This window comes from Bombina bombina, chromosome 5 (assembly GCF_027579735.1).
Source record: "Bombina bombina isolate aBomBom1 chromosome 5, aBomBom1.pri, whole genome shotgun sequence".
Lineage (NCBI taxonomy): Eukaryota > Metazoa > Chordata > Amphibia > Anura > Bombinatoridae > Bombina > Bombina bombina.
Window position 1 is genome coordinate 995,829,610 of NC_069503.1, and position 20,063 is coordinate 995,849,672.

The window sequence follows — 20,063 nt, forward strand, 5'->3', positions numbered from 1 at the left end:
AAAGGTTTTACCCTTTGCCAGTGGCTACTTTAGAGTTTTGGGGAAAAGTCCCTAAGGTTGATGGGGCTATTTCTACTCTTGCCAAGCGTACTACTATTCCTATGGAAGATAGTACTTCTTTTAAGGATTCTTTAGATAAGAAAATTGAATCTTATCTAAGGAAAGCTTATTTACATTCTGGCTATATTCTCAGGCCTGCCATTGCTATGGCCGATGTTGTGGCTGCATCGACTTTTTGGTTGGATAGCTTAGCACAACGGGAAAAATATTCTGATTTGTCTAGCATTATTTGTTTGCTTCAATATGCTAATCATTTTCTCTGTGATGCTATTTTTGATATCATCAAGATTGATGTTAAAAATATGTCTTTGGCTATTTTAGCTAGAAGAGCTTTATGGCTCACATCATGGAATGCTGACATGGTATCTAAGTCTAAGTTACTATCTCTATCATTCCAGGGTAATCATTTGTTTGGTTTTCAGTTGGATTCTATTATTTCCACTATTACTGGGGGGAAGGGAGTTTTTGTGCCCCAAGATAAAAAATCTAAGGGTAAAGCTAGAGCTTCTAATTGGTTTTGTTCCTTTCGTTAGAATAGAGAACAGAAAACCAATTGGAAGCCATCCTCAAGTTGGAATAAATCCAAGCCTTACAAGAAACCCAAAGCCAGCCCCCAAGACTGCATGAAGGTGCGGCCCTCGATCCAGTTCTACTGGTGGGGGGCAGATTGAAATTATTTCAAGACGTTTGGGCAGTTTCCGTTCAGAATCATTGGATTCAGAATATTGTCTCTGAAGGGTATCGAATAGGTTTCAGAATAAGACCTCCTGTGGGAAGGTTTTTTCTCTCTCACATTCCAACAAATCCTGTGAAAGCTCAGGCCTTTCTGAAATGTGTTTCAGATCTGGAGCTTTCAGGGGTAATTGTACCAGTTCCACTTCTGGAACAGGATCTGGGTTTTATTCAAATCATTCAAATTCATTGTCCCGAAGAAGGAAAATTCTTTCAGACCAGTTCTGGATCTGAAGTTTTTGAATCACTTTGTAAGGGTCCCAACTTTCAAGAAGGTGACTATAAGGACTATTCTGCCTTTTGTTCAGCAAGGTCATTACATGTCCACAATAGACTTAAACAATGCATATCTTCACATTCCTATTCATCCAGAGCACTATCGGTTTCTGAGATTCTCTTTTCTAGACAAGCATTACCAATTTGTCGCTCTTCGATTTGGCCTAGCAACAGCTACAAGAATCTTTTTGAAATGTTCTTGATGCCCTTCTATCTGTAATTAGTGATGTCGCGAATTGTGCGGCGGCGAATAGTTCCCGGCAAACATAGCATGCTCGCGTTCACCCCCTATTCGTCATCATTGAGTAAACTTTAACCTGTACCTCACAGTCAGAATACACATTACAGCCAATCAGCAGCAGCTGCATTCTTAGTGAGAGGAGGGACAGTGTAGCTGCTGCTGATTTAATAGGGAAATTGATAGCTAGGCTAGTGTATTCAGTGTCCACTACAGTCCTGAAGGACTCATCTGATCTCTGCTGTAAGGACAGCACCCCAAAAAGCCCTTTTTAGGGCTAGAACATCAGTCTGCTTTTTTTTTTTTTTCCTGTGTAATCTAATTGCAGTTGCCTGTCTGCCAGCGTGTGTGTCAGGCTCACAGCGTATACTGTGCCCACTTGCCCAGTGCCACCACTAATATCTGGTGTAACAGTAGTGAACATTTAAAAAAAAAAAACTTTTTTGACTGTGAAATAATAGCAGACAGCTGCCAGTACCCAAGATGGCCGCCAATAAGGCAGATGGGGAGGGTTAGAGAGCTGTTTTGGGGGGATCAGGGAGGTTGGGGGCTAAGGGGGGATGCTACACCACAGCATATGTAAATATGCTAAAAAAATTAAAAAAAAATTAAAAACCTTTTATTTTAGTACTGGCAGACTTTCTGCCAGTATTTAAGATGGCGGGGACAATTGTGGGGTGGGGGAGGGAAGGGAGCTGTTTGGGAGGGATCAGGTGGTCTGATGTGTCAGGTGGGAGGCTGATCTCTACACTAAAGCTAAAATTAACCCTGCAAGCTCCCTACAAACTACCTAATTAACCCCTTCACTGCTAGCCATAGTACACGTGTGATGCGCAGCAGCATTTAGCGGCCTTCTAATTACCAGAAAGCAACGCCAAAGTCATATATGTCTGCTATTTCTGAACAAAGGGGATCCCAGAGAAGCATTTACAACCATTTGTGCCATAATTGCACAAGCTGTTTGTAAATAATTTCAGTGAGAAACCTAACATTGCGAAAAAATGTAAGTTTTTTTTAAATTTGATCGCATTTGGCGGTGAAATTGTGGCATGAAATATACCAAAATGGGCCTAGATCAATACTTTGGGTTGTCTACTACACTGCACTTAAGCTAAAATTAACTCTACAAGCTCCCTACATGCTCCCTAATTAACCCCTTCACTGCTGGGCATAAAACACGTGTGGTGCGCAGTGGCATTTAGTAGCCTTCTAATTACCAAAAAGCAACGCCAAAGCCATATAAGTCTGCTATTTCTGAACAAAGGGGATCCCAGAGAAGCATTTACAACCATTTATGCCATAATTGCATAAGTTGTTTGTAAATAATTTCTGTGAGAAACCTAAAGTTTGTGAAAAAGTGAACTTTTTTTTTTATTTGATCGCATTTGGCGGTGAAATGGTGGCATGAAATATACCAAAATGAGCCTAGATCAATACTTTAGGTTGTCTACTACACTACACTTAAGCTAAAATTAACTCTACAAGCTGCCTACATGCTCCCTAATTAACCCCTTCACTGCTGGGCATAAAACACGTGTGGTGCGCAGTGGCATTTAGCAGCCTTCTAATTATCAAAAAGCAACGCCAAAGCCATATAAGTCTGCTATTTCTGAACAAAGGGGATCCCAGAGAAGCATTTACAACCATTTATGCCATAATTGCATAAGTTGTTTGTAAATAATTTCTGTGAGAAACCTAAAGTTTGTGAAAAAGTGAAAAAAAAAATTTTTATTTGATCGCATTTGGCGGTGAAATGGTGGCATGAAATATACCAAAATGGGCCTAGATAAATACTTTGGGTTGTCTACTACACTACACTTAAGCTAAAATTAACTCTACAAGCTGCCTACATGCTCCCTAATTAACCCCTTCACTGCTGGGCATAAAACACGTGTGGTGCGCAGTGGCATTTAGCAGCCTTCTAATTACCAAAAAGCAACTCCAAAGCCATATAAGTCTGCTTTAATGGCATGTCTGGCACACAGTGTTGGGGCAATGGTCCATCTGACCACTGATACCTGGTCTGCAAAGCATGGTCAGGGCAGGTATATCACCTACACTGCGCACTGTGAAGCAGGCGTAACCCTTACACGTAACCCTTACACTACCTGATCGATACAACATCATACCTGATGTTTTAAAGCATGTTATTCCAAACAATTTAGGCATGTTAGGTGATTTATGCCCTTTATGGATTAAAACCAGACTCTGCATCAACTATGTAATTTTCCATGGGAGTTTTGCCATGGATCCACCTCCGGCATGCCACAGTCCAGGTGTTAGAGCCCTTGAAACAACTTTTCCATCACTATTGTGGCCAGAAAGAGTCCCTGTGGGTTTTAAAATTTGCCTGCCTATTGAAGTCTATGATGGTTCGCCTGGTTCGCCGGTTCGCAAACTTTTGTGGAAGTTCGAGTTCTCCGTTCGCGAACCCAAATCTTTAGGTTCGCGACATCACTATCTGTAATCAGAGAGCAGGGTATTGCAGTGTTACCTTATTTAGACGATATCTTGGTATTGGCTCAATCTTTTCATTTATCAAAATCTCACACGAATCAACTTGTGTTTCTTCAAAGACATGGTTGGAGGATCTATTTACCAAGAGTTTCTTGATTCCTCAGACAAGGGTCACCTCTTTAGGTTTCCAGATAGATTCAGTGTCCATGACTCTGTCTTTAACAGACAAGAGACAAATTAAATTGGTTTCTGCCTGTCAAAACCTTCAGTCTCAATCATTCCCTTTAGTGGCTATGTGCATGGAAGTTTTAGGTCTTATGAATGCAGCATCAGACGTGATCCCCTTTGCTCATTTTCATATGAGACCTCTGCAGCTTTGCATGCTGAATCAATGGTGTAGGGATTATACTCGGATATAACAATTGATATTCTTAAATCCAAACACTCAACTCTCTCTGACTTGGTGGTTAAACCATCACCTTATTATTCAAGGGGCCTCCTTTGTTCGTCCTTCCTGGACTGTGATTTCAACAGATGCAAGTCTCACAGATTGGGGAGCTGTCTTGGGGTCTCTGACAGCACAAGGGGTTTGGAATCCTCAAGAGGCAAGCTTACCAATCAATATTTTAGAACTCTGTGCTATTTTCAGGGCTCCTCAGGCTTGACCTCTATTAAAGAGAGAATCATTCATTCGTTTTCAGACAGACAATATCACAACTGTGGCATGTGTCAATCATCAGAGTGGGACTCGCAGTACTTTAGCGATGAAAGAAGTATCTCGATTACTTTCTTGGGCAGAATTCAACTCCTGTCTAAATTCTGCAACACATATCCCAGGTGTAGACAATTGGGAAGCAGATTATCTCAGCGGTCAGACTTTACATCCAGGGGAGTGGTCTCTCCATCCAGATGTATTTTGTCAGATTGTACAGATGTGCGGTCTTCCCGAAATAGATCTGATGGCTTCCCATCTAAACAAGAAACTTCACAGGTATCTTTCCAGGTCCAGGGATCCTTAGGCGGAGATGGTGGATGCGTTATCAGTTCCTTGGTTTTACAAACCTGCTTACATCTTTCCGCCTTTTGTTCTTCTTCCAGGGGTGATCTCCAAGATCATAATGGAACAATAGCATGTGTTTCTGATAGCACCAGCATGGTCTCACAGATTTTGGTTTGTGGATCTTGTCCGGATGTCAAGTTGCCAACCTTGGCCACTTCCTTTAAGACCAGACTTTCTGTCTCAAGGGCCATTTTTCCATCAGGATCTCAAATCGCTAAATTTGAAGGTATGGAAATTGAACGCTTAGTGTTTAGTCATAGAGGTTTCTCTGATTAATACATTGCTACAGGCTCATAAGTTTGTTTCAAGGAAGATTTATTATCAGGTTTGGAAAACCTATATTTCATGGTGTTCTCATAAATTCTCTTGGCATTCTTTTAGAATTCCTAGAATTTTGCAGTTTCTTCAGGATGGTTTGGATAAAGGTTTGTCTGCAAGTACTTTGAAGGGACAAATTTCTGCTCTTTCTGTTTTATTTTCATAGAAATATTGCTAATCTTCCTGACATTCACTGTTTTTTTCAGGCTTTGGATCATATCAAGCCTGTTATTAAATCAATTTCTCCTCCTTGGAGTCTTAATTTGGTTTTAAAGGCTTTGCAGGCTATTCTGTTTGAGCCTATGCATTCTCTGGATATTAAATTACTTTCTTGGAAAGTATTGTTCCTTTTGGCTATCTCTTCAAATAGAAAATTTTCTGAATTGTCTGCTCTCTCTTGTGAGTCTCCTTTTCTGATTCTCAATCAGGATAAGGCTGTTTTACAGACTTCGTTTAAATTTCTAAATTTCTTCCTAAGGTTGTGAATTCTAAAAACATTAGTAGGGAAATTGTTGTTCCTTCCTTGTGTCCTAATCCTAAGAGTACTCTTGAAAGATCTTTACATTCTTTGGATGTTGTTTTAAAATATTATGTTGAAGCTACTAAAGATTTCAGGAAGACTTCTAGTCTGTTGTTTTTCTGGTCCTAGGAAAGGTCAGAAAGCCTCTGCCATTTCTTTGGCATCTTGGTTAAAGCTTTTGATTCACAAGGCTAATTTGGAGGCGGGACAGTCTCCGCCTCAGAGAATTACAGCTCATACTACTAGATCAGTTGCCACTTCTTGGGCTTTTAAGAATGAAGCTTCGGGTTGATCAGATTTGCAAAGCAGCAACTTGGTCTTCTTTGCATACATGTACTAAATTTGACCATTTTGATGTATTTGCTTCTTCTAAAGCAGTCTTTGCTAGAAAAGTTCTTCAGGCAGCTGTCTCAGTTTGATTCTTCTGCTTATGATTTAAGTTTTTTTCTTGAAATTTATGAGAAATTTATGAGAAAGAATATTTTTTTGTGTGGATTTAATTTTTTAAGTGGAAATAGTTGTTTTTATTTTATCCCTCCCTCTCTAGTGACTCTTCTGTGGACTCTTACCAATTACATGAAAGAAAACATAATTTATGTAAGAACTTACCTGATAAATTAATTTCTTTCATATTGGCAAGAGTCCATGAGCTAGTGACGTAAGAAATATAAAATCCTACCAGGAGGGGCAAAGTTTTCTTCTTTTCTTATGGTGGATATGATTTTTGTATAAAAGCACAATTATATTTCCAGTTCCTCTTTTTGTATGCATTTTACTCCTTAATTTATCGCCTACTTGGCTATTCGTTAAAATGAGTTGTGGGTGTGGTGGGAGGTGTATTTATAGGCATTTTGAGGTTTGGGAAACTTTGCCCCTCCTGGTAGGATTGTATATTTGATTTCATACATCACTAGCTCATGGACTCTTGCCAATATGAAAGAAATTAATTTATCAGGTAAGTTCTTACATAAATTATGTTTTTCTGCAAGGAATGGTGCAATAATATGCAGAGTTGAGCATTTTGTTATTGCTCCATTATGTCCTTTGAACTAATTGACACTTCTGTGCTATGAATTGTTTTCACACAGCAATCTCTCATGTACTTGAAAATAAGAGCCTTTTGTTCATTAAAAAAAGACTATATTGCTGCCTTTATACTGCTTTTATTATTAATAACATAATGAAGTGTGCTAGGTTTTATTTTTTGTAAAACAGCATTTATTGAAAGTTGTAACAGTTGTAACATTTGGAAGGTATTTAAAGGAACAGTTTACTCAAAAATGTTCTCTCCTTTAATTTGTTCCCAATGATCCACTTTACCTGCTGGAGTGTATTAAATTTTAACAAGTATTTCCTTTACTCTTATATTGGCATTTGAAATAGTTGATTTCATCTTCTGACCCCCTGATCACATGAGTTTTTATTTATTATATATTGACTTGCATTTAGTAATGTGTTGTGCTAAATCTTAAATAACTCCTCAGGTGTGAACACAATGTTATATATATGTCCCACATGAACTAGCAGTCTCCTGTTGTGAAAAGCAAATAAAAAGCATGTGATAAGAGGCTGTCTGTAGTGGCTTAGAAACAGGCAGAAATTTAGAAGTTCAAATGTTATAAAGTACAGGTGGCCCTCGGTTTACAACGGTTCAATTTACACTGTTTAAGAATAACAACCTTTTTTTCCAGTCATGTGACTGCTATTGAAAAGCATTGAGAAGCAGTTCATTGATTAAAATAGCCAGTAGGTGAGCTGTCCCCTTGTGTTGCAGCAAAGCCAAGCAAGCTGAAATTAATCAGTTTAACCAGACCTGAGCTTTCGAGCAGATTTCAAAGGAACGAGATCTTCCTGTCTATAAATCAGTCCAGATTGGAATGCATAGAAAGAACTGTTTGCAGAAAAATGCAAGTGAACTCTGTGTTGTGTGATTATTTTATTAGGTTTATAATGCTGTTTAGCAAATGTTTTTGTTCATTTAACTTAGTTTAATTATATATTCTGTGTTGTGTGATTATTTTATTAGGTTTATAATGCTGTTTAGCATTTAAAGTCTTCATTTCAAAGCTTTAAAAATAATGTATTAGGTGTTACTTATGTCAATTTTGAGAGGGGCCTGGAACCAAACTCCCTCACTTCCCATTGACTTACATTATAAACTGGTTTTCAATTTACAACGGTTTCGATTTACAACCATTCCTTCTGGAACTTAACCCCGGCGTAAACTGAGGGGTTATATTAATATATCAATGTTGGTTGTGCAAAGCTGGGGAATGGGTAGCAAATACATTATCTATCTTTTAACAGTTTTAGTGTAGACTGTCCCTTTAAGGGAAAAACAATTTTACAGTATACTGTCCCTTTAATTTAATCATATGAGCCATAAGATGGAACCTACAACTTTTTTTTAGCATCACAAAAACATTATTACATATTATTCATATAAAATCAAATACTGGCCTGCTAGCGATGGTCAACTAGAGAATAATTAATAATAATAATAATAATAATATTAATAATAATAATGAAACCATAATAAAAATAATAATGAAATGCATGCAGTCATTTTTAATTAGCTACTAATAAGCTGTAGCTCCAGACATAATCCTTCTTGAAAGAAGTCAGTACATAAATAGAAAAGGATATAAATAACTATGCTGTTCACTTTTCCACTAACTAATGTTAGGATCTCCTATAACATAAGAATGTACAGGAGACTTCTCACTTACAGCAGTAATACTGATACTTAGCACAGGGTCAGATACGTTATTTATGCTTCTCATCATCAACTCTATCTTTATAAAGTGCACTTTTCTCTTTTTCTGTGTGCGGTCTTGGAATTGGTGGTGGTGATGATTGTTAAAGGGACACTCAATCAAAATTAAACTTTTATTATTCCGATAGAGCATTCCATTTTAAACAACTTTCCAATTTACTTCTATTAACAAAATGTGCACAGTCTTTTTATATTTAAACTTTTTGAGTCACCAGCTCCTACTGAGCATGTGCAAGAATAAGTGTGTATGCATTTGTGAATGGCTGATGGCTGTCACATGGTACGTGTATGCATTTGTGATTGACTGATGGCTGTCACATGGTACAGGGGGAGTGGAAAAATACATAACTTTTAAAATTGTCAGAAAACAAATCTACTGCTCAATTGAAGTTCAGACTAAGTGCTATTGCATTGTCTTGTTATCTTGCATTTGTTGATTATGCAAATCTACTGTATTGACTGGTCCTTTAATAGTAACTGTTAGTGGTCTTGTCATCAAGCTGATGGTAGATAAGGATGGTTTGCTGTAGCTTATTTCATTTTATGGAATTCACAAATAAACCAAGGGACAACTTATATCACCCTAAAATATATCACCCTAAAAGACATGCCGCAGAACATGTAGTTTCATTTTGGGACTTTAAATGGACACTGAACCCAAATTTTTGTCTTTTGTGATTTAGATAGAGCATGAAATTTTAAGCAACTTTCTAATTTATTCCTATTATCAAATTTTCTTCATTCTCTTGGTATCTTTATTTGAAATGCAAGAATGTAAGTTTAGATGCCGGCACATTTTTGGTGAACAACCTGGGTTGTTCTTGCTGATTGTTGTCCAGATGTCTGAACCAAAAAACCTTAGATGCCTTTTTTTCAAATAAAGATAGCAAGAGAACAAAGAAAAATTGATAATAGGAGTAAATTAGAAAGTTGCTTAAAATTGCATGCTCTTTCTGAATCACGAAAGAAAAAATGTGGGTTCATTGTCCCTTTTAGAACTTTCAGGCACATAACACTCACATACCTTTTATACAGATGTGAGCCTAAATCACCATTCTTACCTGCTCAGTCTCACATGTCTGTATCATCTTTTGGTCTAGGCAGGGTTAAGGGGTGCAGTTTTTAGGACAAGTTCTATATCATGATGGCATCCCACTTCTATGCTTTTAAAATGTATTATAAATTAATTTTATTACAAATTAAAGGGCCTTAAAAGTAAAAAAATGGCATGTCTAAATCATTAGATTATGTAATTGTATGACTATCCACCCTACGCTACTGTGTGTTTAACCCCTGCAAAGGAGTTAAAAACACAGTAGAAGTGCCGCTCGCGATTTGTGAAGCACTGCCCACTTGTTGCATGACTCAAATGTGCAACTAGTGCTACTGATTGGATCTGCAGCACTTCTATTGTGTGGCCCTTTAACCCCTTGTGCCAAATGGATGTAGGTACTATGGCACACAGTACATTACATGTTGATGTAGTTACTACGTCTAACACAGAGGTGCATATTGTGGTCCCTCCTGCAGAAACTGCAGCCAGGGCAGAAGGTATCTGCCTTTATATGGTAAGGGAGTACTGATCATGCTCTCTTTACAATATGAAGCCAGATCACTGATATAGACAGTGACACAGACTGTGTCATTGTCTGTATCTGCTGTGGTAGTGCAGTGGGTGGTATGGGAGGGCAGGAGGGAGGCAGGTGGGTGACCCATCACCTGAGGCGGGCTGGATTGGGAGGAATGGGAGAAATCCCTATGCTAAAGAAAAGAGGGGAGAGGGAGGGATGTTGGAAAGGGTATTATGACAGGAGGGAGGGGGACCCTACACATGATCGCTTGGAGGGGGAGGTGAGGAGCGTGATTGGGGATCACTACACTACAGAAAAATGTGTTTTTTTTTTTTAAATTAATAAATAAAATTTACAGCTGCCAGCCAGTGCCTAAGATGGCGGATACCATTTGAAGGTGGAGGGTTAGAGAGCTGTTTGGGAAGGATCAGGGAGGTGGGAGTGTAAGGGGGATCCTACACTGCGGAAAATAAGAAAAATAAATTAAATTAAATAAATTAAAAAAACTAAAACTTTATACTGGCAGACTACCATTCTTAAGATAGTGGTAAGGAGTGTGGGTGAGGGGGAGAAAGCTGTTTGGGAGGGATTATTTAGAGATCAGGGAGGTGGGAGGTTTTAGGAAGGTAATCCTTACACTAGAATACTATTACCCTTGCCAGCTAACTAATTAACCCCTTCACTGCACAACTGCAATTATTGGCCTTCTAATTATCAAAAACTATTGGCAAAACCATGCATGTCTGCTATTTCTAAACAAAGAGGTTGCCAGAAAAACTTTTACAACATTTGCATTATAAACATAAAAATAGAGAATGGCACTTAACTGAGACAGAACATAAGCTAGAAAAACTTCTGTACTTGTTCACAAGGCCAGTGCCACTCAGGGTGCAGTCTCGTTTAGTGCACTATGCCTTTCACAGAGAAAAAAATATCCTGTAGCATATCAGTCTGACCCTGCCCAATGACAGTCCAGCACCGAAATACCAGACAATTCTTCTCTGAACAGGAGAAAACAAAAACCCCAGACATACGTTATGGCCTCCCTTGGGCCTCGTCAGTGAGGTGTAGTTACAGGAGTCCACGTCTGGTTTCCCCTTTTTACTCTTAGGGAGACCCAAGAGTAATTTGCATACAAACATAAAAATAACATTTGTGTTATGACTGCACAAGTGGTATGTAAATAATTTCAGAGAGAAACCCAATGTTTGTGAAAAAGATAACTTTTTTTTTATATATCAAAAGAGGATAGAACTTAGCGCTCAGAATAATTGGATCAAAGGAATGGAGAGTAATGTAGGTATAAAAAACATAATGTCACCACTAGAGCAGTTATATAGGGTTATATTCCCAATGGTGTCCCAACTTCTACACAGTGCTTGCAGCTTTATGCAAAAAATGAAAACCTGGATGACTTCTCTCAAAGTTTCTATAGGCAAAGAAGAAAGGGGAAAAGCGCACAAAACCAAAGAAGCTCCTAGTGCAGTACACTATAAAACCAAGCAGGTACAATTATAGACAAAATAAATGCCTACTCACATACAGTCACCTTAAAGTTATGAGGTATATTGAAAGGGGAGTTGGTTCTCTTCTCACGGCCAACAATTTTCATGTCCCTGTGCGAGTAATATGGTCCACTTTAATCATGGGATACATAAAATGACAAGTACTCAGCTATTATTCTTAGTATCAGGGGGAAATGACAATCCCAATACGTGGAGGAGGGGTGAAATATATACCCATTTCAATTATTTATTTTTACCAGTGAAACCAATATAACTAGAGGCCCATGTGTGATTATTACTGGTTCAGAAACTGTCCTTTAGACAAACAATTTGTAAACAATAGTTTATTCAAAGGGTTTGGCATACATAAAATGAATAAAACTTTGGCTAAGATGTTAATTGCAATGTGCACCGGTAATCATCTAATACCCCAAAAGAAGATACGCATTAAAAGTAAAAAGTTTGTTAGTACATACACACTACGGTTCCTAGTGTGTGCTGTTATGTGAATGTAGGATGACCTTGTGAGTCAATGATGAAACTGATGCGGGGCGGAACCTGACACATTTCGCAACCCAATTGGTTGCTTCTTCAGAAGTAGGGCCGCCCCCACAAAATCTCATCTATATGCCAGTGTTCTTCTTAGACACACTAACATGACTAGCCGGTGTTGCCATCTTTAATTCTGGCAGACATCCCCATTATGCACTAGTACAATGTTCTAAACGCCTGGTGTTATCCTTACTTATAATCCAGATACCATAAAGTACCGTTGAGGTAACTACATGTGAGTTTGCATTTATTTTGTATTTTATTGTATCTGCTTGGTTTTATAACATGCTGCACTATGAGCTTCTTCAAAAAATGTTATATCATCACATTTGGCGGGGAAAGGTGGAATGAAATATACCAAAATGGGCCTAGATCCATATCTCGGGTTTTCTACTAAAAAAAAATATAGAGAGCTAAATTTAAGAAGCAGCAGATGCTGCTATCTTCGTCCGAAGTTTCCGGGTCACTAGAAACTGAATTTAAGAAGCAGTGGTCATAAGACCGCTGTTCCTTAACTTGCCCGCCACCTTTTAGGTGGAGGACTACAATCATCCCAAAATGATAGGGATGAATGACACCCCCTGCTAGCAGCCAATTGGCTGCGAATGTGCAGGGGGCGGCATTGCACAACCATTTCACAAGAAAGAAATGCTTGTGCAATGTTAAATGCCGACAGCATATCCTGTCGGCATTTAGTGATGTCGGGTGGACATGATTTGCTACAGAGAAACATGTCCGCCCGGCATTTAATAAATCTACCCCATTGTGTTGATAGGTAAATAAAATAAAACAAGGCTCGTTTTCTGTTTAAATGGAGTGATAGCAAAAATGCTAAAAATACTCATGTATTTTGAGCACGTTTTTCTCTGAAATTCCGAGTAATTAAGGGGTTAATGATCACTGGCTGTCTAGTAGAGGTGTTTGAAACCTCCATTTTGTGGCATATGGGAGGTAAATAAAATATGAGCTAGAAGAATTTGAAATAGTGAAACTCAACTGCAAAATCAGATTCTTTATAAATTCTGCATGCTTGATAAATAATTGTAGTTCTAATTATTGCTTTTCCTTAAAATAAAACTGTTATGCTCATATATACACTATCTAATAAAAAGGATTCAAATAAATATTAATAAGTAAAGTTATAAGGATTCAAAGGTATATGGTATAAAATATGACAAGGTATTTGAATGAAAAGGACTATAATATAAATACAGGGAGTGCAGAATTATTAGGCAAGTTGTATTTTTGAGGATTAATTTTATTATTGAACAACAACCATGTTCTCAATGAGCCCAAAAAACTCATTAATATCAAAGCTGAATAGTTTTGGAAGTAGTTTTTAGTTTGTTTTTAGTTATAGCTATTTTAGGGGGATATCTGTGTGTGCAGGTGACTATTACTGTGCATAATTATTAGGCAACTTAACAAAAAACAAATATATACCCATTTCAATTATTTATTTTTACCAGTGAAACCAATATAACTTCTCAATATTCACAAATATACATTTCTGACATTCAAAAACAAAACAAAAACAAATCAGTGACCAATATAGCCACCTTTCTTTGCAAGGACACTCAAAAGCCTGCCATCCATGGATTCTGTCAGTGTTTTGATCTGTTCACCATCAACATTGCGTGCAGCAGCAACCACAGCCTCCCAGACACTGTTCAGAGAGGTGTACTGTTTTCCCTCCTTGTAAATCTCACATTTGATGATGGACCACAGGTTCTCAATGGGGTTCAGATCAGGTGAACAAGGAGGCCATGTCATTAGATTTTCTTCTTTTATACCCTTTCTTGCCAGCCACGCTGTGGAGTACTTGGACGCGTGTGATGGAGCATTGTCCTGCATGAAAATCATGTTTTTCTTGAAGAATGCAGACTTCTTCCTGTACCACTGCTTGAAGAAGGTGTCTTCCAGAAACTGGCAGTAGGACTGGGAGTTGAGCTTGACTCCATCCTCAACCCGAAAAGGCCCCACAAGCTCATCTTTGATGATACCAGCCCAAACCAGTACTCCACCTCCACCTTGCTGGCGTCTGAGTCGGACTGGAGCTCTCTGCCCTTTACCAATCCAGCCACGGGCCCATCCATCTGGCCCATCAAGACTCACTCTCATTTAATCAGTCCATAAAACCTTAGAAAAATCAGTCTTGAGATATTTTTTGGCCCAGTCTTGACGTTTCAGCTTGTGTGTCTTGTTCAGTGGTGGTCGTCTTTCAGCCTTTCTTACCTTGGCCATGTCTCTGAGTATTGCACACCTTGTGCTTTTGGGCACTCCAGTGATGTTGCAGCTCTGAAATATGGCCAAACTGGTGGCAAGTGGCATCTTGGCAGCTGCACGCTTGACTTTTCTCAGTTCATGGGCAGTTATTTTGCGCCTTGGTTTTTCCACACGCTTCTTGCGACCCTGTTGACTATTTTGAATGAAACGCTTGATTGTTCGATAATCACGCTTCAGAAGCTTTGCAATTTTAAGAGTGCTGCATCCCTCTGCAAGATATCTCACTATTTTTGACTTTTCTGAGCTTGTCAAGTCTTTCTTTTGACCCATTTTGCCAAAGGAAAGGAAGTTGCCTAATAATTATGCACACCTGATATAGGGTGTTGATGTCATTAGACCACACCCCTTCTCATTACAGAGATGCACATCACCTAATATGCTTAATTGGTAGTAGGCTTTCGAGCCTATAGAGCTTGGAGTAAGACAACATGCATAAAGAGGATGATGTGGTCAAAATACTCATTTGCCTAATAATTCTGCACTGCCTGTATGTGTATGTGGGACGTATGTGGATATATATATATATATATATATGTATATATATATCTATATATATATATATATATATATATATCAGTCTTCACAGCAGGAAAATTTGCAGGTATACAGTTTTAACATACACAAAAACAAAAAAAATCCTTGCCCAATAGCACTTACTAAACAGAAAAAAAACATTCCTGACTAAAGTTGTGTGCCAGTTGTTGTGTTGATTTGCTAGAATTGGCTGTTAAACTAGTATTTTCTATTGAATTTAAAACAGCTTGTACTTAAGAAGAAGTACTTAAGAAGTACTTAAGAAGATAAGATTCCCATTCCTTACTATGCCTCACAACATCATCTAATTATACCGCTGCATAATGCACATGTGACTTTAATATTCTGTCCATTATTCTTTGGAAAGTGGCAGGTGCCCCCTGTAAGCTAAAGGCCAGACTGTATTTTAAAACAGACCATTAGACCATCAGGTGAGGAAAATGCAGTCTTTTCTTTTGCCTGGTCTGTAAACAGCACCTGCCAATAGCCCTTGGTGAGGTCAATTGTGGTAAGGTATCAAGCTTTCCCCTGTCTCTCTGCCAGCTCATCAATTCTTAGCATAGGATAAGCATCAAATTTTAAAAATGAATTCAGTTTATGATAATCATTACAAAATCGATTGTACCATCAGGTTTTTGTACAAGTACAATTGAACCACTAGAGTCACTTTGGGATGCCTCAATAATGCCCAAACCTAACATTTTCCTAACTTCTGCTTTAATTGCCTGCCTACAGGCTTCAGGTATTCTATAGTGCTTAAAGGGACAGTTTACTCAAACATGTTCTCCCCTTTAATTTGTTCCTAATGATCCACTTTACCTGCTGGAGTGCATTAAATTGTTTACAAGTATTTACATTACCCTTATGTTGGTATTTGAAATAGTTTATTTAGCCTGTGGTATCCCCACCCATCCTGAAAGTTTTTGGCCTCAAGGCCAAGCTGTGTTAACACAGCCAGTAGAAGAAATTACACTCCCAGTGGGTTATAGAAGAGATAAGGTAATAAATTGTTAATTTTTCATTGTTCTCTCCAAGTATTGGTGATTGGTTTATGGACAGATATAAGATAAAGTAGGTATATGTACACAATGTCATAAAGTAATGAGATCTGATTGTACCTACAAGCTCAACCCATTTTATTAGGTTGTGGCTTCAAAACACAAAATCTGCTAATTCATGTACACAAATAAGCCTTAAAAAAGCAAATATCATACATTTTATACTCTGCAGTTGGTAAAAAAGTAATTGGAAACTTTTTAAAAATCTTATTGGGCCTTCTCCATATATTCTTTAACTATAGGCATAAAAACTACCATAAGTTCCTGCATCTGAGAAATATATTTAATAACACTACGATGTTGGGTAGCCTCCTGTTCCCATGTCTCCTTAGCTACGTCCAGTAAACCCCAGGGATTTCTGCAATACAATAACTCAAATGGAGAGAAACCAGTAGATGCTTGGGGCACTTCTCTCATTGCAAACATCTTTGTCAAAAACTTTTTGCAACACAACTTTTAAATTTTAATGAACCTTTCAACTAAACCATCAGTCTGTGGGTGATACGCAGAGGTTTTTAACTGCTTAATGTTAAGGAGTTTAAATAATTCCTTTGTAACCTGTGACATGAATGGAGTATTTCTATAACAATAATAAAAGTACACCTGGGTGCATAGCTCAGCCCAAAGCAAGGCCATTTGGGCATCTTACATAGATAACAGGGCTCCCAGGCACATTGCCAGGAACATTCACAAGGCCAATCTAGCTATACAAATATTACTAACATCTGCAGATTTCTTGCTACATAATAAGCTGTTTAAATAAACCATTCCAGACAAAATGGATGCCTAAAGACAAAATGGCATCGGTAATGCTAATATATCCTAACAGATGCCCACTAGTGGACAATACAAGTGGCCCCACAAAATCCATTGCAATACTCTCAAACAGAGCTTCAGTTACAGGTAGGGCACTAAGGGGCTACGGCAAGCAGTGAATAGAGCAGTAAGCTGACATTTAGGCCATAAAGAACAATTATTCACTATTGCTGCAAAAACACCAGGCCAATAAAACCTTCTTTCCCTTGTCTTTTCCTCCCTTAGGATGCACCCAAGAATATGGCTATGGGCAAGTATAAACACAGTATCCCGATAAGATTGCGGTACTAGTTGCTTTGTGATCTTTGCCCCTTTCTTTTCAACACATTCCTGACTAAAGCTGTGTGACTTTTCCACATAACTGCAAAATTACAAACAGATTTTAAAATGTACAGGCTTAGAACCACTAGACAGCAGCAGCCTGAGCACACACTATTTAACAAGAGGTGTTTGACATTAATTAACTTCAGGTGAGAAAAACTTAGCTTGTAGAGAAAACCTGAACTGGATTCCTCACCTGCAATTCTCTGCCAAATCCAAACTGTGGAGTGGATTAACGGGCCATGATCCACAATTAATAGTATATTTTCATTTCCGCCAAGTACATTGTAGAATTTCTGGGGAAACATAGATTTCATTATACACAATCCCATCAGCTCTGTCACAATGTATACACATATAAACAAACATATACAGTTATATATATATATATATATCTACACATATACACATGTTTACTTATTTGTATATACTTTGGATCCCTCTCCACTCAAATACCTTTAAAAAGGAAAAATCCATTTTATTCAATATTAATATTTCATTATGCATTTTACTTTGTATTTACTGAAAATATTTTACATTCCAAAGTTTTTCACATAGAGGAAATTGTCAATATATATTCCTATATATTCCTATATATATATATATATATATATATATATATATAAAAATGTCCAGCAAAGTGCACTCCAGATCTTGCATATATGCGCCTTGGGTGCTAGAGCCAAAATATTAATACATCAAAAACAAGCAGCACTCCAAAGGTCTTATATCCATATGTCACCTTTATTTATGTGAACGTTTTCGGGCTACAAAGAACCCGTCCTCAGACTTACAAGGCTATGTAAACTTACCACCACGCTGTGTTATATCCACCACCAAACAAACAATGAACTACGCTCTCCACGTTAGATGCGCCTCCCATGCGAGTGACGTCATCCGCCGTGGCAACGTAACAGGGACTGAAATAAAATGAATACATTAGACAACAAATGCGCAAATAAACATAGGCAATACACATCCTATTCTAATATCGGGCAATAGAAAAATGGGCAATAGAAAAAATATTGTAATATAATAATATAACCTGTAATAATGTTGTGCAGTTCCTAGTGCCGTACCACACATGTCCCGGCGGTTACCATAGCAACCTATATCAACAATGTAGCACATTCAATGCGGCATATGTGGAGGGCAACATGAGAACTACAAACATATAGGAATATACTGTAACCGAACCATAACTGCCATAGACCATCTATATATGCAAGAACAGTAATAAATACCTCAACCTACTAACAAAGGCCAATTATAATAAACTGCCCAGTAATTACAATATAGGACTAAAGCATAAGGGTAAGACAATTTTGTCAAAACTACCATAGGAAGCTAAATAAACTCTATTAATTAAATATATGCCATACCAAAAAGAAAAAGAAAAATGAAAAATAAAAATAAAATTAAAATTAAAATAAAATAATAATTAGAATGATTCTGGACTCTCAACAGAGACATCCATTTTTAGCAGAGACTTATAAGAACACATGCCAGTCCAACTGAGTATTCAGTCCATAGGGGACCAGAGTATTCAACTCAAATGTCCATTTGGCTTCCCTTTGTAGCAGCATACGGTTCCTATCTCCTCCTCTGGATAATGGCGGTACATGGTCAATAATCGTGTATTTAAGATCCATAACAGTGTGCTTCATTTCCAAAAAATGTCTGGCTACTGGTTGTTCCGATGCCCCTTTCTTAATCGCTGTCTTAATAGCAGATCGGTGATTTGCCATGCGTGTACGTAGGTCATCCGTAGTCTTCCCTACATAATATAGTCCACAGATACAGTGTAAGAGGTACACTATATGTGTAGTGGTACACGTCAGGCGGAATCTGTGTTTGTACATTTTGCGTTTGTGTGGATGAGTGAAGCATGATCCAGTTATCAATCCTCCACAAGTAGTGCAGCCAAGACATCGAAATACCCCTGGTTTTTTTATGTCCAGCCATGTAGCTGTTTTGTAGCTTTGTACAGGGTCAGTGTTAATCAATAAGTTCCGTAAGGACTTAGACCTTCTGTAACCCACCCTGGGTGGTTGTGAGTTGTGCAGAGGTAGGGATTTATCAGTATTGATGATCTTCCAATGCTTGTTTAAGATATCCATTAAGGGACCCTTATCCCCTGTAAAAGTAGTCACAAATGTCATTCTTCCATCCTCAATCTTAGGCTCTCTATCTGGAAGTTGGCAAATATTGTCACATTGTTCTTTCAACAATTTATAAGGATAACTCCTTGTTCTAAACCGCTGTACCATCTCTTCCAATTGTAAATCTCTGTTACTTATTTCTGAGTTGTTCCTACTCACTCTCAGCAATTGCGATTTCGGCAATGCTCTCTTCAATGCCGGGGGGTGGCAACTGGTGTAATGTAATAGGGAATTTCTGTCAGTTTCCTTTCTGTACAGTGTCGACTGGATTTTCCCATTCCCTTTATATAATCTAACATCCAGGAAGTCGATTTGTGTTCTACTATACACCATTTTGAACTTCAGAGCTACATTAGCCTCATTCAATTGTTGATACCAAGTCTCCAGGTCCTCCAAAGTACCAGACCAAATGAGAAACAGGTCATCTATATACCTCTTAAAAAGTCACACTAGATGTGACTAGTCTTTATACTGTAATCCCACATGAAGAAGGACTACAAGCTGTTTTTTTCCATCTCTGCAGACATCCCTATATTGGACCCCCTCCTGAGATCCTACTTCAATTTCTAGAGTTTTGTCTGACTACCAATTTTTTCAGATTTGAACAATCTTTTTACCTACAGAAGAAAGGGACGGCGATGGGGTCGAATATGGCCCCATCGTATGCCAACTTGTTTATGGCCCATTTTGAAGAGTTTGGGACGACATTGTTTCAGGTCAAGAACATCCGATTTTTTAAGAGGTATATAGATGACCTGTTTCTCATTTGGTCTGGTACTTTGGAGGACCTGGAGACTTGGTATCAACAATTGAATGAGGCT